Source organism: Lissotriton helveticus, chromosome 11 (genome assembly GCF_964261635.1).
Source record: "Lissotriton helveticus chromosome 11, aLisHel1.1, whole genome shotgun sequence".
Taxonomy (NCBI): Eukaryota; Metazoa; Chordata; class Amphibia; order Caudata; family Salamandridae; genus Lissotriton; species Lissotriton helveticus.
In genome coordinates this window covers 467,875,037-467,900,832 of record NC_136072.1, presented here as the reverse complement: position 1 = coordinate 467,900,832, position 25,796 = coordinate 467,875,037, and the positions used below count along the sequence as shown (strand labels likewise).

Below are 25,796 nucleotides of genomic sequence, written 5' to 3'. Positions count from 1 at the left end.
AGGGAAAGAAGAAATGGGGGGAAAATGAAATAGGGGGACATGGAAACCATGTGCATCTATTATCACACCAACACCTTCATGATTGAAGTAGCAGTAAAAAAAGACCTTGGCTTGTTGCAGGAGATTACAGACCACACGTCCTTGTTGCAGGAGATTACAGACCACACGTCCTATTACAATACAATCAGATTTCGAACCAGAAGCATCCATATCTATACTACTTACAAACTTTAAGTACTGAGTCCAGACAAGCGTGTAGCCCATGAACAACATTTTTTTTCAGAGAGATTCAGAGGATTCTTTTGGTGTGCAATTGGGGAATCACAATGTTCATCCAGCCATTTATCAGTGACCAAGTGCTTCTATCTTTAATCGGTGGCATAGAACACTTTAAGACCAGCAGAGGAGTTTCAGGCATTAAACCCCTGTGTCATACCAACAAACACTGATTGTGTCCTGTGCTTGGCATCCTTTTTGGACAAGTGGCCCGGCGAGTGTTGCTTGCTTTGTAATTGTCCAATGCCCCCTTTATCATATGCTTTTTGAAAATAATGTACTATATACTTGTATTTCTGCTTCCATGGACCTGGGTTACTAGGAAAAAAGAGAAGAGGTGCAGTGGGGGAGGGCAGGAAAACCTTTCCTCCATGTTTTTTTTTCTCATATAGTTACATATACCCTTAGATTATAGGGGTGAGCAGGATTTGTTTTGGCACAGAAGGTGTGGTCCTCTGTTGTGATTTCTCTGGTATCTGGTGGCCCACATTTTTTATTTAATGCTTTAAGGCCTGTCACAATGGAAACCTGCATATTGGGTCTTTTCCTTAGGCCGCCCAAACGGAAAGGGCACAAAGTTTGTGGACCTAGCCTTACTTCTGACCAAGAGGAGACTAGCATTAACCTGGAAACTGGCAAAGAGCCCCACAGTAGAGGACTGGAAACGTGACATTACACACTGGGCGGGAGCGGAGAAGAGAGCACTGGCCACTGGCCACAGAAGACGCACAGGGTATTCAAAGGCATCCCCTGGCAGACATCTGGAAACAGTTACTGGACATTTGGGAACATCCTGAGGGGCACCAATACCAAAGGGACGAAGCTGTACCAGGCTCAGGATCAGAAAGTGATCATGAACAATTAACCTGAGTAGTGAGACAGCAAAACCCCCCTAAGGCCTAGGCCCCCCACTCACTATACCACATCACCCCCGCACTGATCACACCTGTGAGTACCTGGCTTCTACGCTAGGCAATAGGCCACTATATGTGGCCAGAGAGCAGAGGAGCTGTTGGCCTCCCGGACTTCCTTCGGCCCCTCTCCCCCCTTCCCCCACCCCCACACTTTTTTCTTATTCCCTGTCCTGGACGGACAATTATTATAGGGCACCACACTGCATAGTTAATGGTTTATGTTTAAATTCATAATACTTCACTGTATTAGATATTTTAGGACACAGACATCCAGCAGCTCTCTTCCTCAAGATGGACTGCATACATTAATTGATATCTAATTGGACATTACATCGCTGTACACCCTTGTACACCAAACCTCACTGAATAAACCTAAGTGGGTTTACCCCTACAACTGACCTCTCACATACAAAGGTAATACTTGAAAGGGGTATACTATGATGAAACATATACTGTGCAAATTTGTGTGATACATAGTGTAATATTGTTATAACTTGTACCAAATGTAATTTTATAAGGTGTCATATGTGAAATTGATTGACCTAAATGACAATAAAAATGTTTGGAAAAAAAATCCTTCCATGCTTGTCTTTCATACGCTAGGGTGGCAAACTCTGCCTTTAGGACTCTGTCTCCAATAGATAGTGACAGGACCTCTGGTGCATCTGAAGGTTTGGGCTGAAAATTTCAATGCCATGACTCTATCAACAGAGGTCCTTGTAAGTAAGCTAATTAAATTAACCATACATCAGAATAATCTTTCGGTTCAGTCTCAATTAATTCTTTGAGTCTACATGTTATCTATAAAAGCAAATAAGTAAAGTGTTGATCAAACAATAATTGTCTATTCTCTCCTGTGGCCAAATACAATACATTCCACTTACATACTAATCATCAACAGCAAGCCTCCTTGTGTTTATGAGGTAAGCATGAGTGATGCAGTATGCCTAAACATTCAAATGGTTACCTTCTCTTCTGTTCTCACATGTGTCCTAAGAAGCTGTCATGTCCTTTAGGTTAGTCCCATCATGTACATACCGAATATATACATTTTGTCCCATCCACACAATATAACTAACTTACACAGGTGACCTTTTACCTTGTAGCTTACGTCTGTCTCTCCGGCATCAGGCTCTTGATACCATATCTTAATCCCTGTACCTGACTTACATAAACATGTCCTCCGGCACAGTAGATTTATTCTGTATAAGGGTCACCACTTTTTTCATCCATGGCCAACAGCCAGCTGTGCATGATCATGTTTGTTTAGAAAAGGATTAGCAAGGGATTAGCGAATGTTTTCGAAACATATAGTTTCTAGAAAAACCTGGAATTGACCACTTTAGTATAAAAGACCCTCACTCCCCCTTACAGAAACAGAGGAGAATTCCTTCCAGGCTGGACCGAGACTGCAGGCTGATCCTTTAACAGGCAGAGACCTGACATCCCTTGCGGGGTGCCATCATTGACGCAGAGATGGGTCGTTCATTCAGAACCATCAGGTGAGGGGTTAGTTCTTCCCCGGGGATTCCTGGCTCCATTAGGATCTATACTGACATTTACCTACACATGATTCACCTACATATCTAGGCACAATACATTTAGGTAGGCTACGCCAATGCTATTGTTTTATATAATGTGTTTGTATTCATTTTGTTAGCACTATGGTAGAAATGTATCTACTTTTTACGATATTGCTGCTAGCGATCACATTTGTCTGCTCCTGTCTTCTGATTGTCGCAGCTAATATGTTTCACACTTGACCGACGCTTGACCAATAAATAATTATTGAAACTGTTCCAATCTTCATTCTATGTATTCTGAGAAAAGCAAGCAAGAGTGACTGAACGATAGATACCTTATTGTTTTCCACGATACCTGAGGAATCAGGTTTGACATGCTCAGTGGTTGCCAGAAACTTCCTACACCGCTGTAAAATACAGGGGAGCGGTAGTGGCACCATAGAGCTAGCTGTTCTAAAGGCTGACTCATCCTGTGAGGATATCCAGAGTCTGTCTGCACACCAAGACCTCAGTTTAGGTCATGCAAAACGTGCAGGCCCTGGGGGGTCCTAGGAACTACACAACAAAGCTTATTTGCAAAGGAGGGGGGACATAATAGCTGCATCCACAAAAAAATTAAAAAACAGTGTGTGGAACTAGAAAAATGTGTATTATTCCTAACATCTGTGCCTGAATTCCATTCTCATCAATTTCTATCCTTGACACAGCTACTGAACAACAGATTAAATCAAAGGACCTTATACTCTGTAATAGTACATGGAAATCACAATGGTAAATAAGGTCAAACCCCAACATTTTAAAATGCATATGTTTGGTTGCACACTGGGCAATTATTCGAAATTCACAAAGCCAGATCATTCTGATGCACACCACAGAAAGTGTAATTTTTCAACTACAGAAACTCGCACTTGTTTATGTCTGGTGTTAGGCAAGACTTTTTGAGTTTACCAAAATTATACGTATAATATACTTTGTGTGATTGCATTTTTCTCTCTCACAATGAGCACATCTGCACACGAGGTAGTTCCCTTCAGTGTTTTTAGGTTGAGCCTAGTGCAGCGCGCATGCCCTGCCCTATGGGAGGCTTCTTGTAAGGGCTCAAAACTTCCCTGAGACTTCTCTGTCTGGGTCTGGCAACTCCCACACATTCCATTGGCCTTTTCGTGTGGCTTTCAATAATGAAAGCACGCAATTAGCAAAGACGGGTGCATGTCCGCCTTTTCTCTAAACATTCACTGCCACAGCATTTGGGTCCCGGGAGCGAGCAGCGGCGTGCAGGCTGGCAGCTGCATTCCTGGTGTCTCAGGTTACCGTCAACGCTTTTGCTTGTTTCTCGTGTACTTTTCTCAAGCACTGTGATTATTTCCGGCACCATGACACGCGACTGGACGTTCACTAAAGCATGCAGGAACTTGCTTGTTTCTCTTGTAATTATTTCAAGCACTGCGAGGGTTTCCGGCGCCGTGACACACGGCTGGACGTTCACCAAAGCTCGCAGGAACGAGCTGACCTTTCCAGCGTGTGCCACGGGACCCATTAGTCCATGCTGCTTGTAATGAGAAAACTCCCACATTGCCTCTTCAGCTCTGCCACAATATCGTCAAGGCGATACAAAAGGGGATGATGGACGGAGCATCTCCAGGATGCTTGTTTCCGGTCCAGGGAAGACATGGCTTGGCAGTTCGGGCTGGACTGTTCCCATGAGGCACAGGGTCAGACTGATTTGCATATGGTCATGTCTGAACTGGGGTGGCTGAGTGAGCTAAAGAATGGTGATGGACAGGGCCGGACTGGGAACCAAAACCGGCCCTGGCAAAGTGCTCGGCCGGCCCCCCCTCTCCCAGGGGGGGGGGTTGAGGGTGCGACCGCGCTCTTTGCTAGGGCCGGTTTTCGGCCATTTTTGTTACAGCGCCTTTTTTGCTGCAAAAAACGGCGCTGTAACAAAAACTGCCCCCTGGGGCCCAAAACCGGCCCCCACCCATGCAGCCGACCGGGGGATTGCCCGGTGCCTGCAACGGCCAGTCCGGGCCTGGTGATGGATTAAACCCAGATCAGTTGACTGGGGGTGAGTGTTTGATTTGCTCAAACGCTCCGTCCATCATCCCCTTTTGTATCGCTTTGTTCGCCCTAAGTTGGCAGGGTATGCTCAGACGTGAGTCCCTTGCTCACTTTGCCACTGGATTCAAGCAAGCCGGGCTGAAGACGGCTGTAATGCCAGAAACCGGTCCTAGGAAGCTTGAATCCAGTCCAGGGAAGGCATGGCTTGGCAGTTCGGGCTGGACTGTTCCCATGAGGCACAGGGTCAGACTGATTTGCATATGGCCATGTCTGAACTGGGGTGACAGAGTGGGCTAAAGAACGGTGATGGATCAAACCCAGATCTGTTGACTGGGTGTGAGTGTTTGATTGGTTCAGATGCTCCGTCCATCACCACCCCCTTTTGTACCACAATATCGTCAAGAGCGCGCCTTAAAATTAGCTGACGGTTCATTTGCATGGAGTCTCTATGCAGGAGGTCGACGGAGCCACTGGGAGATACATCAGAGTGATGTTCAGCTGTCCATCAATTATCAAATAAATGATTTTTTTTTCCAGAAGGCGTCACTTTTGTCCTTTGGCTGCTCGGTGGAATGCCTAAAATAAGAATGCATGCCAAATATACTCATGCGAGGGTTCTTAAGTTTGTGAGTACTCTTTTCTTTAATGAGTTTCTCCTCACGCAGGCACGACTTGCGCTGCTTCAGCTGGTTTTCTGTGGTGCTTATTTTAATTACCTACAGCACACCTTCGCAAAATCGCCCTTTTAGATTAACAACACAGGGGCACAGTCCATTTTTAAAATTCAATTAAAGTGCAGTGAAAGGGGGCTGTGGCTTCCATTGTTCACTGTGCACCAGTGTTGTTAATGTAAAAGGGCACCCATATGTCATCTTTCGGTAAACTGCTGGAGTTTAGTTTAAACTCCTCACAGCATTCTCTGCCCTATCTGACCTTTTCCCTCCATACTTTGCAAATGGGAGTCACGCGCCTTTCTTTTACTTTCTGCAGCTAGCCAAACTTTTTTTTTTAATATCCTATTTCTTTAATGCTCGTTCTTCAAAAACTTGAGCCTTTCTTTTCTTCGATGCGATGGCTTTGCCACTTTCGGGAGGCATATAAAGTGCGGGCCGGCTGCTGTTGCGGGATTGGTTCGCCAGACCTGGTACGCTGGCGAAGTTGCTGGCTGAGTCATTCGTGCCCCAACCGACTATGCCTGCTGCTGGTGGCACTGCTGAGAGGGTCAGCGCAGTCAGAGGTAAGAGACGCTGCGTGCCCCATACTAAGCCGTTTCAGAGCCCTCTACTAGCCCGGTTAACTCTGTAGAAGAAGGTGGGGGAGGTAAAGTGCCATCAGAGCTCACCCTCAGCTCTGGCGGGGAGAACTTTCCGGGCTGCCCAGAGAGTAGTTAGGGATGTTGGGTGCCATGCTTGTTGCAGTTACTACAGAAACTGCAGGATAACTCTGTGTCAGCACTGGTGGGTGTTCTCTTATAGTTTCACTTCTTAGTAGAGTTGTGCTACGAAAGCTTGGAATTGGTCTCTGGGGACTCGCTGTATTTTCCTCTAAGTTTCTTACTGCCAGAGCCCTTGGAAGGGGCGAACCGACACACTTTGTGTGTGCGTTTTGGTTGAAGTAGGCAGAGCAAGCAAAATCTGCCATGTTTCGTGCTTTTGTTTTGTTTTGTTTTCTGAAGTGATTTAATACCTGTTGTGGTCAGGGAGCACCTTTTAGCTGAACTCCTACTGGGGGAGGGCTGCAACATTTACGCGAGTTTGAGCTATTGGCATTGTAAATGACACTGCCTTTTATTTATGTTTTGGTTTTTTAAACATAAATAAAAGGCATTGTCTTTTACAATGCCAATAGCTTAAACATGAGTAAATGCGAGACATATTGCATTGCAAATGTTTGGCATAGCCAATAGGTCTCGCTTTTGGGACCTTATAAGTATTTAGTTATGCAGCACAATATCCTTGGTGCAACAACATCAACTGCTGCATGGCTAAACACTTATAAGGTCCCAAAGGTGAGACCTATTGGCTAAGCTAATGGTTGTTGTCTTTACTATATAATTACTTCAGCGTTGGCTTTGTGTTTAGAGCCTACTATGATAGCAGGACACTTTTGATGTGCACGGCACATACCAGTTTTATCAGTTACTGTCTCCTGCTAATGCTGTTATAAGTTATTTTTTAAATGACATATGTTTATCTGACTGCTACTGTTTCGCTAGTCAGAAAAAGTTGTGGAGAACAGGGCCTTATGAAAGACGACAGTTATGATAACAGGTCTCACAAACTCTGGATATAGGCTCATGAGTGTGCTCCATCTTTGCAACCCTGTCTGTCTTTCTTTCCTCATTGTTATTTTTTCTTCTTTACTCGTTGTTTTGTCTTTATTTCCATATTACTTTCCTTCCTTTTCCTTTCATTCTTTCCATCCTTTCTGCTTTCTTTCCTTTTACTTTCTTTCTTACCTTCTTTCTTTTTTCCATCCTTCACTTCTTCTTTTTCCATGTTTCTTTATTTCCTTACCTTCTTGCTTGCTTCATTTCCTTGCCATTTATTGCCTCTTTCCTGACTTCTTTCTTTCTTATTTCCATCTCTTTCTCATTTTCCCTTCCTTCTTGCTGTCCTCATTTCTTCCTTCTCTTCCATTGCAATCTTCCTATTTGTTTATTGCCCTTTTCTTTTCTTCTCTTCTTTCTTCCTTTCTTCGGTCTTATTCCTGTCCTTTCCCTTCCTTCCTTCTTTTCTTTTTTCCTTCTTATGTCTTTTTTCTTTACTCTTTTGTTTTCCTTCCTTTTCTTTATGTTCTATCCTTCTTTTTAGTTCGTTTTGCTTCCTTCATCTTTGCCTTCTGTATTTATCCTTCCCTCTTTATCTTTCTTCTTTCTTTCTTGCCTTCCTTTTTAGGTCTCGCCTGTCAATGCGCTTGCGCATTGAGCTTGCGAGAATATAGGGGCTTAACCAGAGCTTAACCATCGGGGCGATTCCATGCAGTCCCCGTGAAAAGCACGTGTACATCAAAGCCATCTGCCCCCCTCCCACAGGCATCCCCCAGCGTGCGCTCTGCCTCAGGCATTTCTATTCCCCTAATTATTCATTGCCCACGGCCGGCCGGCCGTACTTTCACTTTCACTTTCACGGCCGCCAGGTCGTGCAACAGAATTGTTTTTATTATTTCCAGGCTCCTCACAACTTGTGCTGCATTTCCAATTACAGTGTTTGAAATAGGCACTCCACACGCTGTGTAATTGTTTTCTTTTTTTAATAAAGCAACTGCTCCAACTCGAACTTTTTTTAACAAAGCAACTGCTCCAACTCGAACTTTTCTTTCCTTTTTGTTTTAGCGTTGTACTAAAGCTCAGACAACCGGCATGAAAGTGCGCATTTAAATGCCAGCTACGAGCTTTGTTTTTACCTTACAGCTCGCTGTACATCTATTTATCCTTTCTGGTAAAAGCTGCCACTATTTCAATCTGTTGCCAGTATGAAATGTCCCACGCGCTTTAATCCTTGCGCTATGTTTACTTTTAAAATTAAAGGCTCGTGCTCTCCTTCATGCTTCACTACACGCAGCATGTTTGCTTTGGATTAGAAGGCTCGAGCTGGCCTTCGCGCTCCACTGCACACAATGTGTTTACATTTGATTATCAGGCACTGGCTCCCCTTCCCGCTTCACTGCGCACTGAGTGTTTACTCTTAATTAGAAGATTCGAGCTGCCCTTTGCATTTCCCTGCTCGCGCTATGTTTGGCTTTGAAAAAAATGCAGTTTGGACACAATTAACTCGCCACTCCTCAGACATTATCTCGATTAAAATACTTCAACAAATATTGAATTCACACATTGGAAGACAGTTCTTTTGATATGACAACCAAGCCAATATTTATGCCTTTAACTTTACACACGATGATTTTTGAGTGTTTAACTTCTGCCTTTGTGCACGTTTGCTTAAACAGTCTGCTCAATATTTTCTAACCACTGCTCTTTCTGTCGCTTTAATTAAACAATTCAGTCCCTAATTATTCCCGGCCGGCCGGCCGGCCGTACTTTCACTTTCACGGCCGCCAGGCCGTGTCTCTCGTTTCTCCTCCCCCTTCCCCCCTCCCCACAGCAATGCCAAGAGCTTATCTTATCTTATCAAAGTTTTATAGAGCGCTCGCACACCCAAGGGTTTCATGGCGCTACCCAACAGAACACTAACTCTACTCAGGAGACCATCATACATTAGGCCGTAGCCTGGGTGAACAGCCATGTCTTTAAAAGCTTCCTGAAAGGAAGGAGAGCCGTGCAGGAGCGAATTTCCAAGGGGAGAGAGTTCCACAACTTGGGAGCAAGGGTAGCGAACCTGCGGCCTCCCTTACGTGAAAGCTTATAGTGAGGGACAGTCAGGAGAAATTGGGAAGCAGACCGAAGGCTACGAGAGGGGGTGTATCTGAGCAAGAGTTTCTGGATAAACTGGGGACTTCGAGTGTGTAGGGATCTAAAAATTATACAGGCCGATTTAAAGGTGACACGGTGTTGAGTCGGAAGCCAGTGGAGACGCCTCAAAAGAGGTCTGGCTGACTGCCATCGTGAGAGGCGATATATAAGTCGAGCCGCCTGATTTTGTGCCAACTGCAAACGTCTACTGAGAGTGACGGGAAGGCCTAGATAGATGGCATTGGCGTAGTCTAAATGAGACAACACCAATGCACTCACAACCTGGGTCAGTGCTGAGTGCGTAAGCATCTGACTGATCTTTTTTATTTTCCGCAGTTGGAAAAAGCAGGTGGACACCACTGAGTTGACCTGTGGTTTTAAGGAAAGCTCACCATCAATGAGTACCCCTAAGCTTTTGACTGATTTCGAAGGTACAGGTGGGGGACCCAGTTTAGATGGCCAGTAATGAGGGCCCCAGAATAGTTGACTGTTACCAAACAAAACCAGTTCCGTCTTACCTGGATTTAGCTTGCGTTGGTTCTCGTCCATCCACTGGCAGATGTGAAGCATGGTATTCTGAAATTGATGGATCGAGTCAGGGGAATTATCGATTGTAAAGGTGAGTTGCAGGTCATCTGCATAGTTGAAAGTGGTGACTTTAAAAGAACGGAGGGATTGAAGCAACGGGAGCATGTAAATGTTGAACAACAAAGGTGACAGTGAGGAGCCCTGCGGGACTCCACAAGTGGTCTGAAGTTTGTGAGAGGAAAAAGGGGGTAAACCGACCGCCTGCGTGCGGTCACAGAGGAAGGATCTGATCCAATCATGGGCCAGACCACAGAAAGCCGGCAGATCTGACACGGTCGAGAAGAATGTTGTGGTCGACCATGTCAAACGCGGCCGACAAGTCAAGCAGGACCAGCGCCTGAGGGATACCCAAATCTGCATTAAGACGCAGAGAGTCAAGGACCGCTACGATAACTGACTCGGTTGAGTGGGCTGGATGGAAACCGGCCTGGGAAGGGTGTAAAACATCAGACTGTTCAATAAAATTAGAAAGGTGAGAGGTGACATGTGCTTCCAATATTTTGGCCAGGTACGGGAGCAGGGATATAGGCCTGTAGTTCGAAAGGGTAGTGGTATCAGCTCCCAATTTTTTTAAAAGGGGCAACACAATTGCATCCTTAAAGGGTTTGGGTACTATCCCCTGGAGCAGAGAGGTGTTAAGGAGTCTTAACGCCGGAATAGGAAATGTGGCAAATACCGTCTTTAGTATGTGGGGGGGACAACAGTCACGCGGAGAGCCTGATTTTACTCTATTCAATAGAGATGTCAAAGTTGGGACATCCAGGGGGGGGGAAACAGTCCAGAGACAAGGTGTTGGAGATATGAGCAGGGATGGATAGAGCAGGGGTAGTGACAGGAATACTGGATTTAATTGTAGCAATTTTATCCAGAAAGTATTGATTCAAGGTGTCACAAAACTCTTGATTGGCAGCAGGCTTGGACTCAGTTCTGCTAGGATTCGAAAGTTTTTTAACAATAGAAAAAATCTCCTTGGGATTATTATTTGACTGCTCAATTAAATTACAAAAGAACTTAGATTTGGCTGACAGAATAGTTTTCATATAATCGGCACGTGCGGACAAATAATTGGTCCTGTCAAAAGTGTTATAAGTTCTCCTCCAAGCTCGCTCCTTTTGCCGGACAAGGAGCTTTTTTTCTTTCAAGTCAGATGAAAACCATTTATGGGCATTAGAATGACAAATAGTTTTACATTTTTTCAGAGGGGCATAAATGTCGCTGGCATCTTTGAGCCAGACAAAGACATCAGACTAAGCTAAGTCAAGGTCAGTGTTGGGGGCCGATTGAGAGTTATTTAGGCTTTCCAGAAAAGCTGGGGTGTCCAAAGTACCCCATTTCCTAATGAGTCCCTGTTCAGTAACCGCATTAGTTTTGGGTTCAGAAATAAAAATACTGAACTGGATCAGAAAGTGATCTGACCAGATACACGGTGAGACAGTCAGAAGGGATGTATCAACATTAGTGCTCCAAATCTGGTCCAAAGTGTGCCCTTTGACATGGGTGGCAGTGTTAATATGGGACCGAAAGTTGAGGCCAGCGAGAAGCTCTGTAAGTTCAACTGCTACAGGTCCGCCGCACTCACTGTTAAGCCAATAATTAAAGTCTCCAATAAGCAGAATGTTGGTGTAGTCTGTGACCATCGAAGCAAGTTGATCACACAAGGAGAAAGGGAAAGATGGCATGTTTTGAGGGGGTCTGTATACTAATAAACATGAGAGGTCCAGAACTGTAGTCAAGCTTAATAACCAAATTATCGACTGCGGCGAGATCGAGAGATGTCATCCTTGAAAAGACAAAGTCTTTATTAATGATGGCGGCGACTCCACCCCCAACTTTCCCTGTAGCTCGATCTGCCTGGAGGATGTAGTAATTGTCCGGTAGGGCAGCTAAAATGTCAGGGGAAGAATTAATGTTGAGCCAAGTTTCCGTAAGGGAAAAGATATCCGGTTTATGGCGGGTAAGAAAGAGGAAAATGTCCATTTGGTGTTTAACTAATGACCTCGTATTAAGATAAAAAATATTCAGGTGCTGAGTGTTGGTGGAAATAGGCTTAAGTGATGGAAGTTGCTGGCAATGCTGGGGTGAAGGTGGCGAAATGACAGCAGAGGGAGATAAGATGCCTAATAGGCTCAAGTGCCCTATGATAGCCGGGGACAGACAGCTAGCTGACCCACAGAGCTTCAGCAAACTGTCGGTGGAGTAATAAAGGACAGAGGGCCTGGCCCCTGGGCCCGACCCGGCGCAGACGGGCTTGCCTTTGGCGCGCCTTCGGCGCGCCCGGGGTGGGGGACACATAATATTCAGTCAGGCGAAATAGTAGCAGAACAACTACAGCGGCAACCCTGGGCTACTCCCAAGATGGCGGCTGCCCTCCCAGTCCCCGTAGCAGCGTCCAGTTGGCTGCACGAGAAAGTGATGGTAATTGAGGAGGGGAAGGCGGGTAAGTCCGCGGAGGTACAGGAGCAAGTTTAAAATACACAGCAATAATTAAAAATACAGTGCGAAGGTGCAATAGCGCTCCCGGCTTCCGCCTCAGGAGTGAGAAGCAGCCTGTTGGTGCAGCGCGTGATGACAAACGCGACTTATATGCAGTCAGACGAAATAGTAGCAGAACAACTACAGCGGCAACCCTGGGCTACTCCCAAGATGGCGGTGAGGTTCTGTGATTTTGCGTGCTTTTAAAGTGCACAACTTTCTTTTCTAAACATGTGTTTTTGCCATGCGTCGTGACTGCCATCTGGTGTTGCCTTTACGTAGGCCTCAGAAGTTAGTCTGCGAGCAAAGCAGTCTGACCTTTTGTGGGTCATGTGTACATTAACTAAGGTTTCCTTCGTGCGCTGGAGTTAATTTCAGAAGCTGGCCTTTCACCTGGAATTGACCCTGCCAAGCCAATTTCCCTGCAAGATCGTTATCCACTTTCCCAATCACCATTCAAGACATTTGTTAACTTTTAAGTTTCTTTACGTTTCTGTTATCTTGCACATTATCTGAAACTACTTTTCTTTACTGTTTCTTCATTTCATGGGTTACGCTTTCAATTAAGGGTTTGTCCGGGCCTTCCAGATTATTATATAGATATGCCTAAATATTAACTTGTGGGTTGGGACACTGTAAAATGAGCTTTACTATATGATGCTGTGTGATGTCATGTATTTTCTATTGGGTGAATTTTGGTGCAGGGGCGTGCATTTTAAATGTACCTTTTTGTGTATAAATAGGGATGTCTCACCTTAGTAAAATTGAGCAGTTTCTTGAGTTGTACACCGTGTTGTATTGCTGGGATTTCTGCTACTAGCTGCAGCTAATAAATTTGATCTCTGACGCCACCTAGAAGTATTCCTTGTCTCTGTATACCAAGGCAAGGGAACCCAGAGGACTTTGGGCGTGTCCCTGGCGCCGCTGGGTACTTGAAATCCCAGTTCTTCAGTTGGCGCGGCCAACGTGGGACGACTTCAGTGGTACCGGTCCAAGCCCGAAGATTGCGAGGAGCCACGTGAGGAAACTCTGGAGGAGGGCCCCCACTTCATCGACCCCTGCATGTCGACGTGGACCGAAGGGCTTTTCTGCGAGGCTTCCCGCTTTCCAACGGCTACGAAGGACTGCTGCCCTGACTGTCGCCTGTCTTGGACCCTCCGATTGATGTTTGTAAAGCGAGACGATAGACGGTCTTCTGGTGGCGTGACAGATATTTGGTTAAATATAAGTGGGTCGCTCCCACGACTTTGTTTAGTTCCTTGGTTTTGATTTGGTTGCTGCAGTACCCAAAGCCGAAGGGCTTGTATATTTACGAGTGTATCATTTTTTGATTCCCTTTGAAGTTTGAAACCAGACTAGTGAGCAAGATGCCTGATCTTGGTAAATTTGGTAATTGGTTTGTTTGGTAAATTTGGTAATTGGTTTGTTTGTGGTAGTAACAGGGATTCCCGATTGGAGGATTCATGTCCGATACCTCCGGTTGGAACTCCGACTTATGAGCTCTATTCTAAACACGGAGTGGGTCCCATTACTTATAATGAAGTATGGGTCCACTACACTAAAAAGGATGGTGTTTTGCAATGGCCCCCACATGGTAGTTTTGAAACAGAGATTTTAGACAATCTAGAAGTTAAGCTATTTAAGAAGAAAGCCCGGCCGGCAATGTTTGACTCTTTCCGCCTTTGGCGTAAGGAAGCCAAACAGAGAGAAATTAAACAAGCAAAGAGAGATAGGAAAGATAAGAATATGTCAGTACTACAAGCTGCTAGACAGTTTAAGGAAGATGGAGAAGAGTGTGCGAGTGAAGTTTTAGATAGGCAGCGTTGTATGGCAATAGATAAATGTTATCCGGCCTTGCCATCTTCTCCTCCAAAAGTGATTGAAGACCTTGAAAAAGATCCTTTGATCTCTTATTTACTGAGATTGCCACCTCCCTATGTGCAGGGTGCTACTGCGCCTCTATTACCCCCGGTTGTTCCACCCTTTGTTGTTCAACCTCCTGCTGTTGTTCAGCCACCCGGTGCTCCACAGATGGTTTTGCCTCCTCCTGCGCAACCCATTCTAGGGTCGCCAGCCTTGCTACCAGCTTTGCCACAAACTCCTTTGCCTTCTGCTTCTGCATCTTCGACTTCTACTGTTCTTGTCCCTACACCTTCTTTGCCTCAGAATACTTATTCTCCTGTTCTTATGTCTACTTCTTCCCCTTCTGCTCGAAAACGAATGACCGAGACTGTTGTTAATCTGTTGTTACCATTGTTTGGGTCACTGAATATGACCCCTGTTTCGGAACGTAAGCAGAGTCGTAGTCAGCTTCCTAGTTCTGAAGAACGGACAGTGTTGGATTTGTTGGCTCGTAGGTGGATTTTAAATGCTCCGAGGTATGATTTGCCAGCAGTTATGGATGTTTTCTTTCAGTGGGAACCGCCTAAGCAAAGGTATGTTTTTGATGTAATGTGTACTTTTCTGCGTCAGGAATGAGAAGATAATGAGTTGGGTCCGATTCCGCAGGATGTGCTCGATGTTCAGTCAGATTTTGCTAAAGGGGTGATAGTGGAATCTGATGTTACAGATGCCGTAGAGACGATACTGGCTTTCAGATCTAGACTCCCGCCTCAGACATTGTATGAACCTGATTCTTCTGTTAGGAGGAAAGTGAAACAGTATCCTATGAGAGAAGTTCCTCCTGTATGGAAAGAAGCAGTTCAGGCTAATGTAAATTTGGGTATTCAGGTCGCTCCGGCTCATTTTCAGCGAGTATGGGTACATGTCCCTTGGAAGAGAGCAGAGGTCTTGGCTCTTAAGCAGACCTTACCTGACCCTCGTAAGAATCCTGCTGGTTATTACAAGGAGTTGCCCCAGACAGTTGAAGCGTGTATTATGAATTTAGCTGACATCGATATGTTGATGGTAATGTAGTCCCCCAACTTTTGTGGGCGAAGATTCGTCATGAGAATCATGCTGCTGAATTAGGTGATACCTGGGCGAATATTGTTGCCGCAGATGGTAGACAGGAGGGAGGTGCTAAACCTGAACCTCTAGTTTCAGAATTACCAGGTAGAATTATTAATCTGATGAAAACGATGATGCCCGCTTTACGAGTAAATTGGGATAAGTTAGCAGCATGTAAGCAGAAGAAAGACGAGAGTATATCTGATTTCTTCACTAGGTTTGAAGAGACGTTTATTGATCATAGTGGTCAGGATACGAGTACGGAGGGTGGTCAAAGGTTGTTTGTGGATACATTTGTCTTTAATTTGCTTCCCGAACTTTCTAATAAGTTAAAGGACTCTGAGAGTTCATGGGCTGTCTCTTCGTCGGCCCAGATATTGGCTACTGCACAATATTACGAGAATAGGGATAAAGATGAGAAGGATAAAGTGGAGAAGAAAACTAAAGTGTTAAAGACGAAAGTTCTTTTGCAGCAAGCTTATCCGCCTCGTCAGAATCAGCCTCAGTTTCAGCAACCTCCACAATTTCAGAGATTGTTACAGAAGCCTGAGCCTTATGCTCCGCGATTCTTTCCTGGCCCTAATCAGTGTGCTTATTGCAGAGAGGAAGGTCATTACAAGAATAGTTGCCCGGCTTTGTTATAGCGTGCGAATGGTGTATCTGGTCAGAAAGGTCGTGGTAGTTTTCAGCAAGCTCCTAGGGGTAGGGGGCGTGGTGTGATCCCCCAAAGTGAGCGTTCTTCTTCCCTACAGAATTTTGCGAATTATTTTGACAGACAGAATGTTCCGAGTGGTCAGTCCGCCCAGTATTATGTTGAGGATTACTATGTCGATGGTGAGAGTTCTGGTTATAATGATAACTAGGACAGCCAGGGACAAAGAGAGGGAGTAGTGTCAGTTCCAGTAGACCAGAGTGGACCTTATGTTGAAGTGATTACATCAGGTGTGGTAGAACCTTTTCTTTTGGATACTGGTGCGATGAAGAGTTCTATTATGCACTCTAAACTTCCTGGCGCACCTTTGTCTGGCTTGACCAATGTTTCAGTAGGATTTTCAGGCGCCCCAGTTCGTAATCCGGTTTCTAGCCCTTTGTCCCTTACCATTGGCCCTTGTGATTTGGAAGCTCCACTTATTTTAACGACTGGTTGTGGTGAGAATCTGTTGGGTTTGGACTTGCTGAAAAGATTGTATGCGACATTGCATTGTTCTCCTTCAGGAGTACAACTTACCCTTGGTAAGAAAGTGATTTCTCCAATGTATTTGTCTAAGGATTGTTTGCCACTGGAATTGCGTTCGCTTCCTGATACACTTTGGGCTACAGGTCCAAATAATGTTGGTCTTTTGCAGATTCCTCCGTACGTTGTCACCCTAAGTCAAATGCTAGGCTACCTCGTATTCCCCAATACAAGATCTCGAGTGATGGTGAGAGAGCTCTTTTAGCGATTGTCTATGATCTGGTTGAGAAGGGTGTAGTTGAGGAAACGAGAGGTAATGTGTGTAACAGTCCTGTTTTGCCTGTTCTTAAACGTACTGATGCTTCTCAGCCACCTGTGCACAGGTTTGTGATCGACCTTCGAGAGGTCAATAAGATAGTAGTGCCACAGTTTCCTGTGGTACCTGATATCACTGCTTTGTTGACTTTGATTCCTGCTTCGGCAGCTTGGTTTTCTGTCATCGATTTGAAGAATGCTTTCTTTAGTATTCCTATTGCTGAGGAGAGTTGGGATATTTTTGGCTTCTCATTAGGAGGCCGAAGCTTCCGGTTTAAGAGAGCTCCCCAAGGTTATTGTGAAAGTCCCTCCATCTATAGTCAGGCGTTGAAAACTAAGCTTGACGGTTTTGTGTTACCTGTTGGTTCTACTCTTATTCAGTACGTCGATGATTTGTTGATTACTGCCGATGATGAAAAGATTTGTAAAGAGGCTACTCTTTCTTTGTTGCGGTATTTGTCTAACCTTCATCATAAAGTGTCACCTTCAAAGTTGCAATATTGTCGGCAAGAAGGGACCTACTTAGGTATCTCTTGTCGAAGGAGGGAAGGAGATTGACCCCAGAACGAATTCAAGCGATTGCGCAAATTAATGTACCATCCACACAGAGAGAAGTGCGTGCCTTTTTAGGTATTACATCATATTGTAGACAGTGGATCCCCAATTTTTCCTTGCTAGCAAAACCACAGTTGGCATTGACTCTGAAAGATACTCCGCATCCTCTTCCTTGGTCTGACGAATGTCAGAAAAGTTTTTCTGAACTACGCGATGCATTGTGTTCGGCTCCTGTGTTGAGTACTCCAGATTATAGTAAGCCTTTCACGTTGTACGTGCATGAGAGAGAAGGTTGTGCGTTGTCAGTGTTGACACAACCATTTGGGGACAAGCAGCGTCCAGGCGCGTATTTTTCAGCAACGTTAGACCCAGTTGCTAAGGCGTTGCCGAGTTGTCTGAGAGCTACAGCTGCAGCGGCTGTTTCTATTCGACAGTCTGCTGGTTTGGTATTGGACAATACGTTGATTGTGATGGTTCCACATGCAGTAGATACCTTATTAAACAGGACTAAGACACAGCACCTTACTAGTGCACGTCTGTCAGGTTACGAGTTGACATTGTTGGCTAGTCATGTTCACATTAAACGATGTAATGTGCTGAATCCAGCTACGTTGTTACCGATCTCTACAGAGACGGATCCTCAGGAACAGCATGATTGTTTTCTTCGTACAGAGGAAGAAACGAAAGCTAGAGTTGACCTGAGGGATACTCCCCTTAAGGATGTTGATGGTACCCTATGGGTAGATGGTTCGTGTTTTAAGCTTCCGAATGGTGAAACGACTGCAGCGTATGCTATTACAAATTTACATACAGTTGTTAAGACAGCACGCATACCACAGAATTCTGCGCAAGCAGCAGAGTTGATTGCATTGACGAGAGCGTGTGTGTTGTCAGAAGGAAAGCGAGTGAATGTTTACACCGATAGTCAGTAAGCGTTTGGTGTTGCCCATAGTTTTGGGCGTTTGTGGAGAGAGCGTGGGTTCCTTACTTTGCATGGGACAAAAATACAGCATGGGCAGTTGGTGAATGAACTTTTGGAATCTCTCACTCTCCCAAAGCAGATTGCAATTATGAAGTGTAGTGCGCATAAGAGAGTTGTGGACGATGTTGGACAAGGGAATGCATTTGCGGATGAAGTAGCAAAGGAAACAGCGAAGGATATGATGAGCCGTATGTATGTTGCAGGACCAGCGAGATGGGCTATGGCTGGTGGAATGTGTGAAGATACGATAGAAAGTGTGAAGACGATTCAGGCTGAAGCTACTGAAAAGGAAATGAATGTTTGGAGAGAGAGTACGGGTATGTTGGATTCGATAGGTTGTTGGGTTGAGTTGTCAGAACACCAGCGATGGTTGTTGCCTGATGTGTATGTGCTCCCAGTGGTTACAATGGCTCAAGGAATGGCTCACATAAGTTCGAAGCGAATATGCAAGTTGTTGGCTCCAGTTTGGCAGAATGCTGGAATTCCGAAATGTGCAGAGACGTGGTGAAACATTGTATGATTTGTCTGAAGTATAATCCTGGTAAGGGAACTCCAACTCCAGCTGGTCATTTTGCTCCTCCAACGTATCCGTTTGAAGTGATACAGTTAGACTACATTCACATGGAGAGATGCAATAATTTGAAGTATGTCCTTGTGGTTGTTTGCGCCTTTTCCAGGTGGATAGAGGCCTACCCACTAAAGGATAATACTGCCTTGTCTACAGCCAAGGTTTTGCTGAGAGAGTACTTCCCTAGGTATGGTTTGCCGAGAATTATATGGTCAGACAATGGGAGTGAATTTGTGGGTCAAATCATGAAGAAAGTGTGTGCTGGATTGGGAATAAATCATAGGTTCCATGCAGCGAATCACCCCCAGTCTGCTGGACTTGTTGAATGTTACAATGGTACCTTGAAGCTGAAATTAGCTAAGGTACAAGCGAGCACTGGTCTTACATGGCCGGATGCCTTGCCGTTGGCTCTTTTGTCAACAAGGACGACTGTGCATTCTCGAGTGGGACTTAGTCCGTATGAAATTGTGTTTGGTCATCCTGCGAATGTTTGGGGTGTGCCTCGTCCTAAAGAATACAGCAGTATTGAGTACCCTATGTTGGTGGATTACTTACATGACTTGACTGCTAAATTACGTGTTCTCCACCAACAGGTCTATGACACTCTGCCAACATCTACGACAGATCCAGGCCACATTCTTGAACCTGGAAACTATGTCTTGGTGAAAAACTTTCAGCGCACAAAGAACTTGCAGCCTAGATGGACAGGCCCCTATCTGATTTTGCTAGTCACCAGAACCGCTGTTAGAGTAGCAGGCAAAAAGAACTGGGTGCATGCCACCCATTATAAAAAAGTTCCTTTGCCTTTGCCATATGATCAGTGGGTAAGGGATGGTATTGCAGATTCTGATTGTGAGAAAGCCCCTAGATTTACTCCATTTAGTGATGCTCATTTAACATGGACAAGGTCTGAACGCGAGGACGATGACATTCTGCAAGCTGCTGTACCGCCTCATCTGAAGATTGACACCACCAATCCGGATTTGTTATTCAAGGACCAGACTGTACCTGGCAGAGAACGTTATGATTTGAGACCGAGAAAGACTGTACATATGGACAAATAAAAATCTTCTTTTTTTATATAGCGAATTTACATTTTGGCAGATCAAGAAACTTTTTTGCTTTTTTTCCTTTTTCGAGTCACCATCCGGACTCCGCTGCAGGGTCACGGTAGGAAGTTCTTAAGGGGTGAACCGCGTAGTGACACAAGGTCTGTGGTTCAGGGTCGTTAGTACGATCTTGGCGCACACTTAAGTGAAGAGGGAAAATGTCCGTGAGCAGCACGATAGAGGATGGAGTTTTTTGATGCTGCCCAGAATGTTAGAAGAATAGACTCTCGAGTTCGAATATGTACATTGGTTCGTAGCAAATGTGTTTTTAATAATGTGTTTCCTTATGCTTGGGAATATTACATTAGCTTGTGTGGGTTGGATTTTCTATGTCACACAATTGCCGCTTACATCTACCTCCCAACCTACTCTTTCTTTTTCTACTGCATCTCCACATGAGTTTCACCCTTTACCTGAACATGAATTGATTAGAAGGTCAGAGTTCGCTAATAACTTGTTTGTGCAACTCCTCCATCAACACCAGTTAGTAGTGAACACCACTAATTGTTGGGTGTGTGGTCTTATGCCACATACTATGGATAGAGGTATTCCTTATCTGGTTCTGCCGTTCAGTTATAATGGGTCTGTATGGGCATATCAGATGATATTTATATATGCCAACGAAGTCTATCCCCTGCGTTCTATGAGAGACAATGCGAACAATAGTGCCTTAGTCAAGGGAATAACCGATATGATTAGAGATATCGATACATATGAGACTATTCCCAAAGATGAGGTGTTAGCTTATGTCGGATGGAATTTTACCGGATATAGTGTTAGTCTGAGTGAAAAGCAGAAACGAAAAAGGTCACCTCCGATTTGGATCGTACCCCATCGTGGTAATTTTTGTCTGCAAGGGAAGGGCAAGAATCCGAGAGCTCAGTTGGGGAAGAGTGTTTGTACCCAGACGTATGTTTTTGCATCTCAAACGTCCCCACCGTTTTTAGCAGCTAAAGGCACGTATTTTGTTTGTCAAGATAGAGCATACACATGGTTGCCATCTGATTTTTCCGGCACATGTTACGTGGCATTTTTGCTCCCCCCTACATACACTGCTGTTTCCGATTACCATAAGACAAGATATGGTAGAGGTGTAATCGATGCGAAAGATACTGTCGCACAAGAAGCTTGAGACTTCTTTAAGGGTTTCCTACCCTTTTGGGGTCCTATGGCTAATAGTAGGAATATTCGTCAGCTTACAAGAGTGGTTGAGGCCACTATAAATGAGACTGCAGGTGCCCTTAGCAATATTACAGCTGAGCTTCAAGCGGATCACCTTATGACATTACAGAACCGTTTTGTTTTAGATATTATACTTGCAGATAGAGGTGGGGTATGCAAATTGATTAGATCTAGTTGCTGCATTTTCATACCAGATAATGCCCCAACAGTGTACCAAGCCATCTCTAGACTACATAAGATCTCTGAGTCTTTTCATGTGGACGAAGGAGACTGGTCGTTGATGGGATGGTTATGGGAATTTTTGTCCAAATGGGGATGGAAGATTCTGATGTTCCTTGGTATGGCGTTAGCTATCCTTTTCTCGTGTTGTTTATGCATCCAGTGTGGTCCCGCCATTTGTAGTCTTTGTGCTACGATCTGTGTGAGAAGACCAGTCCCGAGAGAAGTGAAGGATAATAAGATGATGTTACAGCAACACCTTGATGACCTGATGAGAATAGATATAGACCTAGATTCAGATTGACATGAGTTTAGGCTATTGCCTATGTAATGGCAAAAGGAGGGTCTGAGGTTCTGTGATTTTGCGTGCTTTTAAAGTGCACGACTTTCTTTTCTAAACATGGGTTTTTGCCATGCGTCGTGACTGCCATCTGGTGTTGCCTTTACGTAGGCCTCAGAAGTTAGTCTGCGAGCAAAGCAGTCTGACCTTTTGTGGGTCATGTGTACATTAACTAAGGTTTCCTTCGTGCGCTGGAGTAAATTTCAGAAGCTGGCCTTTCACCTGGAATTGACCCTGCCAAGCCAATTTCCCTGCAAGATCGTTATCCACTTTCCCAATCACCATTCAAGACATTTGTTAACTTTTAAGTTTCTTTACGTTTCTGTTATCTTGCACATTATCTGAAACTACTTTTCTTTACTGTTTCTTCATTTCATGGGTTACGCTTTCAATTAAGGGTTTGTCCGGGCCTTCCAGATTATTATTTAGATATGCCTAAATATTAACTTGTGGGTTGGGACACTGTAAAATGAGCTTTACTATATGATGCTGTGTGATGTCATGTATTTTCTATTGGTTGAATTTTGGTGCAGGGGCGTGCATTTTAAATGTACCTTTTTGTGTATAAATAGGGATGTCTCGCCTTAGTAAAATTGAGAAGTTTCTTGAGTTGTACACCGTGTTGTATTGCTGGGATTTCTGCTACTAGCTGCAGCTAATAAATTTGATCTCTGACGCCACCTAGAAGTATTCCTTGTCTCTGTATACCAAGGCAAGGGAACCCAGAGGACTTTGGGCATGTCCCTGGCGCCACTGGGTACTTGAAATCCCAGTTCTTCAGTGGCTGCCCTCCCAGTCCCCGTAGCAGCGTCCAGTCGGCTGCACGAGGAAGTGATGGTAATTGAGGAGGGGAAGGCGGGTAAGTCCGCGGAGGTACAGGAGCAAGTTTAAAATACACAGCAATAATTAAAAACACAGTGCGAAGGTGCAATGGCGCTCCCGGCTTCCGCCTCAGGAGTGAGAAGCAGCCTGTTGGTGCAGCGCGCGATGACAAACGCGACTTATATGCAGTCAGGCGAAATAGTAGCAGAACAACTACAGCGGCAACCCTGGGCTACTCCCAAGATGGCGGCTGCCCTCACAGTCCCCGTAGCAGCGTCCAGTCGGCTGCACGAGGAAGTGATGGTAATTGAGGAGGGGAAGGTGGGTAAGTCCGCGGAGGTACAGGAGCAAGTTTAAAATACACAGCAATAATTAAAAACACAGTGCGAAGGTGCAATAGCGCTCCCGGCTTCCGCCTCAGGAGTGAGAAGCAGCCTGTTGGTCCTCCTCCCACAGGCATCTGAAGCTGTGAGGTCTGCCTCAGGCATTTCTCCTCCCCTAATTATTCACGGCCAGCCGGCCGTACTTTCACTTTCACGGCCGCCAGGCCGTGTCTCTCGTTTCTCCTCCCCCTTCCCCACAGCAATGCCAAGAGCTTGTCTTTCATTACGTGGCTGTTTTGTATGGTTACATCTTACTCATTGTATCTTAAGAGAACGTGTTTTCCTCGTCTCCACTCGTAGCCTGCAGCTTGAATAATGTATTTCAGTTGCCTCCGTTTTGACTAATTTGCCTTACCCGGACAAATGCTATAGGTGTCACATTTGAAAAAGTTTAAAGTATTGGCATTGTAAATGACAAAGCTATTAATTTGGCTATTTTCAAGATCAACACATTAAACAAAATTGTCATTTACAAAACCAATAGCTCCAACTTTTCTAATGCGAGACCTATTGCATTTCCAATGCTTGTTTCCTTTTTGCCTACTTACTGTTTTCTCTATCATTCTTTCTCTTTCCTGCTTCCTTTCTTTTTTTTTTCCTTCTTTAATTGTTCTTTCCTTCTTTCCTTCTTACCTTATTTCTTTCTTTCCTTATCACTTTGTCTTTCTTTCCTGTATCATTCTTTCCTTCATGCTTTTCTCTCTCTCTCTCTCTCTCTCTCTCTCTCTCTCTCTCTCTCTCTCTCTCTCTCTCTCTCTCTCTCTCTCTCTCTCTCCTACTTTCTTTTATTTCATTTGTTTGTGCCTTCTTTCTGTTTTGCCTTCTATCTAGGAGGCCAGAGACTGACAACCAATGCCAGAACAATTGCCTTTTTTGGGTGTCTGTTAGCCACCCACTCCAGCATACATCAAGCGGGGGAAAGTGTCAGCCCACTTCAGCCATTGGCTGACTTCACTACGAGTTACGTCATGCTGCCCCTTCACAAGTAGCTCAATTTATTTCCCTTCATTGCCAGGGAGTACAATGGAAATGTGTAGCTTTTTTGAGACCCAAAAACGTTGTTGCCCTTAGCCAATTTTCTTTTCTTAGATTGATGGAGGCCTAGCTGCTTTCCAAACAATAAAGCTGTGCAAAAAATATGACAAAACAAAATAGGAATTTACAAACCTATTGGCTTTGCCAGTGCTTGTTTGATATGTAGGTGTGTACTGTCTGTATTTACATGTGTAAATGCCAGTGGGTTGAAAAATAAAGAAAAATATTGACTAAGTGAGTAGGGTGAGCTTACCATAACACCCAAGCCTATGTGGGGGACCCACCTGGCATTAAAATATATTTTTTTAAATAAAATGTTTCTAGTGGTAATTTTGATTTTGGACCAGATTCATGGCTCGTGCACCATCCAGTAGGGTTTTGGTGCATGCATGGGTTAGGCACATGCTGCAGTTGGACACAGGGCCTTGCCCCATGATATGTCTTACATCCAACTCTCCCCTGTTGTGCACAACCGTAGGCCATGTGCTGTGGTGGTTGACTCGTTGTGGAGCTTAGGGAACAGGGTTTGCCCGAAGTGCAGGCCCTGTTGTCACTCCAGGCAGTTCATGGCTAATCTATGAGGAAGGCTGTAGGCTCACGTCAATGGATGATGTGGATGCCTAAGGGAGATCCCATACTTCTTAGAGTGTCAGTATCATGTCACTAAAACAAGCTGACTAAGTGATCCAACAAGGCCAGCACCCAAGCCAATTTTACTTACCATTACGGCTTCCCTGTTATGAAACTGGTCCTACCCTGACTCAAGCTATCCTTGAGACATGTAAAACATTACTGACAGTGCCTGCTGAGGCGAACTGACCTGGTCTTTCTGCCCTGCCTGTCACTGGAGCACTCTCAATTCATAACTTGACCTCCCAGGTGTAGCATGTACTGTCGACGTTGAGGTGTAACGTGGCTAAGGGAGAGTGACGGCCTGTATCACACAAGTCTGCATGTTTGCTCTTGCTCTTACCCACACTAGTCAAACATGAGCCGTGACCTTCAGCCTCCCAGGTGTGCCCCGGACTAAGCAAGGAAAGTCAAAAATCAAGGCTTCCCTGTCAAGCCCTGTGGTCTGAAGGTAAATGGTGGGTTGGACTTTTGTGGTAAGGCCTAGGGAAGAGAGACACTATTCACCCCAATCCCATCTGCCTGTGCGCAATACTGTCTGTGCTTGATTAGGCAACCTGTGTGACTAGGTACCAGGCACGAGCTGGCTCCAGTCCCCAGCAATGACTGGCATCAGTATGACACCCACTGGCAGCCTTAGGATCACTAGCAAGCCCGCCCCTTCCCCCGTTGTGGGTGGGGCCCAGGAGCGTAGATTCACTAAATTGCCATGGGTAGCGGAAGTGACATCACTTGCCCTATGACCTGTGATGACATCATAGGAAGTGACATCACATAACATCATCCCCGGTAGCATTACAGGAAGTGATGTCACATGAGCTATGATCCTGATAATATCACATGTAGCGACATCACCAAAGTTTAAAACAAAGTACAATAGCAGCAACAATAATAACAAAAAACGACAAAGGAGGTACGAGTCTGCTTAAGTCATTACACATATTCCAGCACAGCTGCAGCTGCAATCATAACGGGGATGAAGCCATCACATACCCAGGGGCACCCATCATTTGCCAGACGGCCATCCTGTGCTGCCCAATTACAGCCCCCAATGTCCAATTACTGCCCTCAATGCCAGCAGCTATGTCACATGAAAAAGACCAACTATGGCTGAAAGTAACAAAGATCAGGAACAGTGCAGCCTTCACTTATATTCAAAGACTTCTGCTATGAGTGCTTGTGGTGGTTCTCCCCTGAGAAGATGATACAAAAAGTGGGGTCAAATTGGCTAAAAATCCATTGTTGTGCCAAACCAATGTAGCCTGACGCTCCCTAGGAGCTGACTTATATTTTT

General features: G+C 44.9%; 1 protein-coding gene across 1 annotated transcript in view; it reads right to left on the bottom strand.

Annotated features, from left to right (window-relative positions):
- Positions 1-25,796, bottom strand: part of LOC144791363 (coagulation factor X-like) — a 231,930-nt gene that overhangs the window by 11,883 nt on the left and 194,251 nt on the right. The window lies entirely within an intron of this gene.